This window comes from Triticum urartu, chromosome 5, assembly GCF_003073215.2.
Source record: "Triticum urartu cultivar G1812 chromosome 5, Tu2.1, whole genome shotgun sequence".
Taxonomy (NCBI): domain Eukaryota; kingdom Viridiplantae; phylum Streptophyta; class Magnoliopsida; order Poales; family Poaceae; genus Triticum; species Triticum urartu.
In genome coordinates this window covers 393772478-393781147 of record NC_053026.1, presented here as the reverse complement: position 1 = coordinate 393781147, position 8670 = coordinate 393772478, and positions in this window count along the sequence as shown.

Below are 8670 nucleotides of genomic sequence, written 5' to 3'. Positions count from 1 at the left end.
TGATACCGGGTTTTGTCACAATTATCGTCATAGAAGTGTCATATGTATGACAAAATTTTTTCGTTCGACCCAAAATGTCACGGATGTGTCTTTTTTTTGTAGTGAAGCCCAGTAAACATTCAAGATTATAGTTTATTAAGTCTTATAGAAGGCCCAAAGGCCTGAAGGCGGTTTAAGGCCCGATATTGTGAACCACCGTATGTAAGGAAAGACATGTAAAGAAAGGCATGTAAAGGAAGTCACCGAGCCGGCCACGATTATGAGCCGGCCGGGACTCTGTAGGCCACCAGGCGTCAACCCATGTATATAAGGGGACGACCCAGTGGCGGCTTAGGGGAAGAAACAACAAGTCGAGAACCAAGCTAGTGAGTTGAGCCTCTTGGTGATCAAAACCCCAGCAATACCAATCCCAACTAGATGTAGGCTTTTACCTTCATCGTAAGGGGCCTAACTAGTATAAAACTCTCTCGTGTCCTTTGTCCCGATTAACCCCTTTAAGCTTCCTAGTGCGATGGCCCTCGACTAAGTCCTTGCTCTAGGACATCTGCCATGACAATTCCATGACAGTTGGCGCCCACCGTGGGGCCAGCGCATGGTGGATTTGAGTTCTTGATGGGAAACTTCGAAGGGCTCAAGGGATACGCTGTGGGCCGGATGACCAAGAGTCATCGCGGCAAGCTCTACATCAATGATGAAGGCTGGGGCCCCGAGGCCGGTTCAATTGAGTACGGATACCGGGTCCCCTTCGGCAGAATTCACGTCTTCATCGGCCGGATCGGCGAGTCAGGCCCTGAGCTGGATGTCAACACCAACCTCATCGAAACGGCTCAGCGCGCAAAGATCACCCGTGTTCAATCTGTTGTGAAGCATGCCTTCGTAGGCTGCGTCCACGGTGGTGAATACTCTAAAGGGTCGGTGGAGGGCGGTGAGACAGCCGTCTGTTCTGACACTGCATCATCAATGGGCGAGAGAGACTCTTTGTACCAGCTACAGGACGGCATGCTCAGGGGCTGTTCCGATGGCAGCAGTATTCCGGACCCTCTTGAGCCGCCGAATTGGGCCGGAGTCTTCATGGCAGGGATGCAGCCCGGGCAAAACTCTACAGCAGTGACAACAGTAGCTACCGGGTTGGCTGCAGCCGGGCCAGGAGACGCCGCGCGCCCCCCGGCTCAGATCTTGATGGACCTCATGGATAAACAACGACTCTGTTGACTGCCATCGTAGAGCCGGCGGATAAAGCCCGGCATGATGCAGAGGTGGCACGCGTACGTGAAGAGATGGTGCAAGCTAAGGAAAATCTAGCCGCAGAGGAAGTCAGGATGGCAGCAGAGCGGGCGGCTTTGGATGTTCGTGCTCAACAGCTTCAAGCGGAGACCTTCCGGCTCTCGGTGGATCTGAACGCGTCAAACGAGGTCACGAGGAGGAGGAATCAGAAAATCCAATCACATCTGCCTCTGATGCTCGATCCTAGGAATCTCTTTCACACACCCGGAGCCGGGGGAAGTAACCCGCCAGAGGCACCTCGGATTACAACAGCCGGCGCACCGGTCCAGCCGCGTGCCATGGATCCGCCTCGTATAATTACCGCTCCGCCTCATTACGTCCCAACGCCGCCGGGTCACTTCTCCAACCCTTTGGAAAACCTCATCGCAGCATCGGCTCGTCTGGCGGCTCTTCCGATGGAAGGTGACTCACCGGCGGCAATTGAAACATGGAGGGTAAGAGAACTTCTTCAAACAGCTCTGGCGCAGCAGGACGCATACTCCTACAGTCGAGACAGGATCCATTCAACTCCTCGCCCAAGCCGGAGCCCGAGTTACAGTAGGCGTATGGAATCCGCAGAGATGTCAAGCAATGCTCAACGCCACAACCGGCCATATAGGCATGAGCTAGTGCAGGCTGGAGCCCTTAACTTGGTGGATCAGGAGAGGATTCGTCAAGAGGCGCAACAAGCAGTTCAAATGGCAGCAGACCAGATGGCCCATCAAACTTTTTCGGCTTATCTAGCAAACTCGGTCGAGGCAGGAGTGGCCACAAGAACCGAAGGCATTCCTTGCTTGATGCTGGCCATACGTAATGAGCGTTTGCCAAAGGACTTTAAGGGGCCTCGTAAGGTACCCAATTACACGGCTGACTTACAGCCCGGGGCTTGGATTGAGAGTTACGAGATGGCTATGGAGTTATTGGAGGTCAGCGATGCTACAATGGCCAACTATTTCATTATGATGCTAGATGGAACAACTCGTACTTGGTTGAAGGGACTACCACCCAATTCTATCGACTCATGGGTGGAGTTGAAGGCCCGGTTCATCCAGAACTTTAAAGACATGTGTAAGAAGCCTATGTCGATTGTGGAGCTGACCAATTGCAAGCAAGAGGATGGTGAATCCACAACCCATTGGGTGCGCCGGGTCAAGGAGATAATACATTCATCTGATAAGATGGATGCCGGCTCAGCGGTCTTGATGTTGGAGAAAAATTGCCATTTTGAACCTCTGAAGCAGAAGCTGGGGCAGCTCAAGCGTGACTGTAATGATATGGGAACGTTAATGGCGGCTCTCATCAAGTATGCCAATTCTGATACTACCAAGGACCCGGTGTCTGACGAAGAAATGGCAACGAAGGGAAAGAAGAACGGCAACGACAAGGATCACCAACATAACCCGGCAAATCAAGGAGGTAATAAACGTAAGGCTGATGAGTTTGTTGCTAACACCAATACACAGGGCGGAAATCAACGTCGCAAGGGCAGATAGCCCCCTCGGTCGGGCGGGTCAGGTCCCTACCTTGAGCAATTATTGAATGAGCCTTGCCCAAAACACGACACCTGGGAGAAGCCAGCCACCCACCTATGGAAAGATTGTACGATCATGAAGGCGTTTAAAAATTCACACCCGTTTGATGGAGGTCACGGCCCAGGTGGCGGCTCGGGCGGAGGCGGTTTTCAAGGCCCGGGCGCCGGCTTAGGTGGAGGAGGTTTCCACGGTCAGGGTCATCCTGGTAACCAAGGAGGGTATAATCCGCAACCCGGCCAAGGTAATCAGCAACACAGATCTTTGATATTCTCGAGATACCAGGGGGTAATACTCAAAGGCAAATCAAAATAGAGGTTGGGCAGGCGTATTGATCTGTAGAAGGCAAGTGCTTTAGCTTGCCCGAAACATGGGAAGAAAAACAATCATGGTCGGAACCACAGTTGCAAAGGATCAATTCACCTATACCAAAGGATATTATCTCAAGGAAATTGTTATTATTACAAGAAGCTTCCATGCTAGGATCTACATCGTGTCCATGGGCATGAACACAAAGGTTCAAGGTCGACTCCCACTTCCTCAATGCATAACCTTCCATTCACCTCCCGTATTTCGAAAATGAAATTAGTTGTTGAAAGTTTTACCTGGTGCAATGCAAGATAAGTATGACCCTTGAAATCCTTCGGGTTCACCCTGATTAGGGAAGGCGTTGGTTCAACCCATCGCGGCATCTTAGGTACATATATCACAAACTTCGGAGTAAATAATACAAGCTCGAAAGTAGAGTGTGGTTATCAAAGCAGAGAATACAAATTACCAAAGGCATTATATACCCATTGAAAGGATCACAAGGTTATTGAATATGAAGGACACTATCGGATAATAATCGAACAAGGGGTCTTGTGGTCTACAACGGAGCTGATGCGAGTATCGCTACTCAATCAAAGGAAGAAGGAACGAAAGGGCATCGGATTATTGAAACAACTGACTAATTCAAAGATCAAATGAAAAGGAATTATCATTTCCAAATCAAGGGATCAGAAGCCAATGGTCTGATTAAGAATGGATAAGTTGAATAGACTTAGGGATACAATCGACGGCAATTTGATTGGTCGATAACCAGTTCATGTTCAAAATGACATCTGAGCCGGAAAGATAATTTAAAAAGATCAACCGATGATTGCATGCATCCACACTCATGTTGAATCAATAGGATCAAAATGACGGTCTCAAAGGAGACTAATGAATATTGCCAGACATATGGGAAGCATCCACAATGCAAGCAGACAAGTATTTGCAGAGCAATAAGCTGCTAAGGATTTTCGGAGAATCGAATAGTATTTCGAAGACTTTTGTGAAACACTTGAGCAACTAGGGACGAGCGGATACTCGGTAAGTGCGAGGAATTATCCGTAGGGGTATTCATGTGGCAAAGAACTACAAGGCAATAGGCACAAAGTATTCTCGGAACAATAGACAGAATTTCGAGGTATCATATAATAACAAGATCAACGGGGAATGATTATATGAATGGCAAGTGTACGTGGTTATCCATAGAGGTTTATCGATGGATGGGAATTGCAAAAGCGATGGCACAAAGTCTCGAGAGAACATCATATAGTATCCTCGGAATCTTCTGGTGTAGCAGACGATCATCGGTAATAAGGTGCTCTCCGGGTGAAAGTGATCATGAGATCCTAATGTTAGATTTAGCAAAATTCATTTAACCCGAATAGAAGAGAGATCAGAGTCCCATAGTATAGACGAGGAATAAAAGATACTAATACCACCCAATGGCGACGTGGGCCCATTGGCCGCACAGCCATGTTAGTAAAAGAGTTTTCATCGACTAGACTCAACTTCGGCCAAGGAGTGTGGAAGGGGATTCCTACAGGCAGTCGGCTCTGATACCAACTTGTGATGCCCCCGATTCAATCGTACACTAATCATACACGCAAACGTGTACAATCAAGATCAGGGACTCACAGAAAGATATCACAACACAACTCTAAAATAAAATAAATCATACAAGCATCATAATACAAGCCAGGGGCTTCGAGGGCTCGAATACAAGTGCTCGGTCATAGACGAGTTAGCGGAAGCAAGAATATCTGAGTATAGACATAAGTTAAACAAGTTGCAATAAGATGGCTAGCACAAACTAGGATACAGATCGAAAGAGGCGCAGGCCTCCTTCCTGGGATCCTCCAAAACTACTCCTGGTCGTCGACGGCGGCCTGCACATAGTAGTAGGCACCTCCGGTGTAGTAGGAGTCATCGCCGGTGGCGTCTGGCTCCTGGGCTCCAACATCTGGTCACATCAACCAGGTATAGAAAGGGGAAAAGGGGGGAGCAAAGCAACCATGAGTACTCATCCAAAGTACTCGCAAGCAAGGATCTACACTACATATGCATTGGTATCAATGAAATGGGTAGTATCTATGGACTGAACTGCATAATGCCAGAATAAGAGGGGGATAGCTAGTCCTAGCAGAGGCTACGCTTCTGGCAGCCTCCATCTTGGAGCATATAGAAGCGAGTAGATGGTAAGTTCACCAAGTATCATCATATAGCATAATCCTACCTGGCGATCCTCTCCTCATCGCCCTGTAAGAGAGCGATCACCGGGTTGTATATGGCACTTGGAAGGGTGTGTTTTATTAAGTATCCGGTTCTAGTTGTCATAAGGTCGAGGTACAACTACGGGTCGTCCTTTTACCGAGGGACATGACTAGTCAAATAGATAAACTTCCCTGCAGGGGTGCACCAGGGCCAGGCCCACCTCTCACCTAGGTGGTCTCAACCTGCCCTGTCGCTCCGCCACAAAGATCCACCCAGAGGCCCGTCGGGACAAATGTCCTTTTATCCCCCAATCCGTGAATCACTCGCGGGTACTCAACGAGCTGGTCCGACTATATTCACCACATGTATCATGTAATGTATATAGTATATACCCGTGAATCCGTGATCAACACCCGATGTTAGCACGACCCGAAAGCATAGCATGGCAGACTGACAAGAATGTAGGGCCACTGATGGAATACTAGCATCCTATAATAAGCATTTAGGATTGCAGGTAAAGGTAACAATAGTAGTAGCAAAGACATGCTATGCATCAGGATAGGATTAACGGAAAGCAGTAACATGCTACACTACTCTAATGCAAGCAGTAGAGAGAAGGAATAGGCGATATCGGGTTGATCAAGGGGGGTGGGGAGACTTGCTTGGTTGCTTTGGCAAGGAGGGGTCGTCAACACCGTAGTCGTACTAGGTAGCAGCGGTGTCGGTCTTGGTGTCTAACGAGAGAAGAGGGGGAAGAAATAATAAATATAATGCAAACATAAGCATGAAGGGGGAAACATCCAAGAAAGTATTCCTGGTGTTTCGCGTTTTCGGGCAGACGGACTGAAGGGGGAAAGTTGCATGCTCGCTATGCTAGGGATGTGTGGCTGACAAACGGACCGCGTATTCGAATTCGTCTCGTTGTTCTGAGCAACTTTCATGTACAAAGTATTTTCATCCGAGTTATATTTTATATTATTTTTCAAATATTTAAATGATTTTCTAATTTCTGGATTTAATTTAATTAGAAATTAAATTAATATTTAAATGCTATGGGTACACAGGAAGTGTACCCAGCCATATGCAAGAGAGACTGATAGGGGGGCCAGTTGACTTGGTAAACTGCCTAGTTAGGAGAGGCTTACTGGTGGGCGAGGGTTGAGTCAGCAGCCCAGTCAGCAGCGGCCCCACTGGTCAGTGAGAGAGTTTAGCAACATGTTTCATTTTTTAACTTAAACTAATTAGCTAGTGGTCCTGACGTGTCAGTGGCTATTAACTTAACAGTTTAATCTAGCCATTTTATTTAGTGGTGGGGGCCCGCGTGTCATTGACACTGGGTTGTTAGATTAGTTAAATAGATTATTTATGTTTAGGTTAATTAGGGAGGGTCCACGTGTCAGTGCCTGTTTAGGTGTTCGGGTTAGTGCTGAAATAGGGGTTAGTCACGCGCCATGTCAGCACGTTAATGGCGGTGAGGCCGAGCTTGGCGGCGACAACCGCGCGCTTGGTTCCAGCGACGGTTTGCGATGTGGCTGGGGCTATAGGTGCATCGTAGGGAGGCGCACCGCATGGTGGCTGCGGGATGGCCAGCGGCAGGAGGCCAGGTGACGGGAGGGTGTGCAGGGGGCGCCGTGGGCGACAGCTGCTGGAAGCGGGCGACGGGCAGGGGCCGGCGAGCACATGTGCGGCAGCGTCGGCGGGCTCCGGCAACAGCAGAGGCTGCAGCAACAGTGTAGAGCGACAGCGGGCGGCAAGGATGTGGCGGGGCGCCACGAGAACAAGGCGTGGGCGCCGATGCGCTGGCCGGAGCGCGACGCGCGTGGCCCTGAGGCTAGCAGGGGAGGGGCGCAGGGAGGAGGCGCGACGAGCATGCGACGGGGCGAGGTGCGGTGGGCAGCGCAGACGCGGGGAGGGGGGAGAGGAGGAGGGGAGGTGTCTCACGAGCGTTGCAGTGAGGGGGCAGCGAGGGTCGATGTGGTCTAGTGAGGGGGAGGCCGGGGAAGCGATCCGGCGAAATCCGACGATGTCGTGGCGGCTTGGGTCGAGGGCGACGGGATCAGGGCGACGTCTGGGCCGCCGGCGATGAGGGCGGTGGGGCGATGGCGTGTGACGGGTCGGGGGTGTCGGTTTCCCCCGATCCGGATCCAATCGGGGGCGGGGTGGGGAGACGAGAGGGATTGGGGGAGGAGTGGGGGGTTACGGGCTAGTATTTCTCATCAGGGGGGGGGGTTATGCCTAGTTGGCTAGGGGGAAGGGGGGGGTCTTTTGTTTATTTTGTTTTGTTTTCTATTTTACTTTCTGTTGCACTTTAACAATATTCCATGTTTGTAAAATGTTTGGCTGGTCTCAATATTTAGTATGAAATATACCTTACTGGCATAAAAAGGTTGGGAGTGGTTCGAAGTTGTTTGTATTTTGATTGAATAGGAAATGACTTAAAGGGGCTGTTTTGGTACTGTTTTCATATCCAGGGCCATTTTAAACATCTCTAGAAATGTTTGTTAAGGCATGACAATTATCTAGTGAATATTTTCAACCCATTGAGCATTTTTGTTTTGACATTTGAAAACTTTTACCATTTGACTTAAATCTAAATTTGAATTCGAATCGGTTTTGAACTAACGCAAGATTAACAACAGTAACCGTGGTGACGTGGCATCATTAACGTGGGATTACTGCAGCTAATTATCCGTGCGTTACACGGAGCCGGTCGACACGCCACCTATCAGAAGATATTTTTTATTACCATAAGAATTCACATAAAAGTTTTGAGGATACAGTCTAGCACAATTATTAGCAAAATTGTTCCTATAAGTATTATTATTGAAATTGTTTCTATTTATGAAGTTCACGTCCAGTTGATCATTATTTTGTTCAACAAGTGCAGCAATAGAAACATATTTAGGATAATAAGGAGCATGTTTATAAGTGAGCATCGACACAAGCATATCAATCTTTTCAATAAGACAAGAGATCTCTTCAACAAAATTTATCTTCTTACTTGTTGGAGCTCCTTTAGTGTGCCATTGGGTGTAGTTTGATGTCATCTCATTAAGAAGCTTTGTAGCATTCCCCAAGGTTAGAGCCATAAAGGTGCCACCTGCAGCCAAGTCTAACATATTTCTTGACATCAAGTTAAGGCCAACATAGAAACTTTCCAGAAGCATCCACTCACTTAAACCATGTGTAATACAATTCTTAGTCATTGTTTTTAGTCTTTCCCAAGCATGGGTTACATGATCATGCTCAAGTTGTTTAAAATTCATGATAAGATTCCTTAGTTGGATAATTTTAGCAGGAGTATAATATTTACTAATGAATACATACTTACATTTATTCCAAGAATCAATATTAT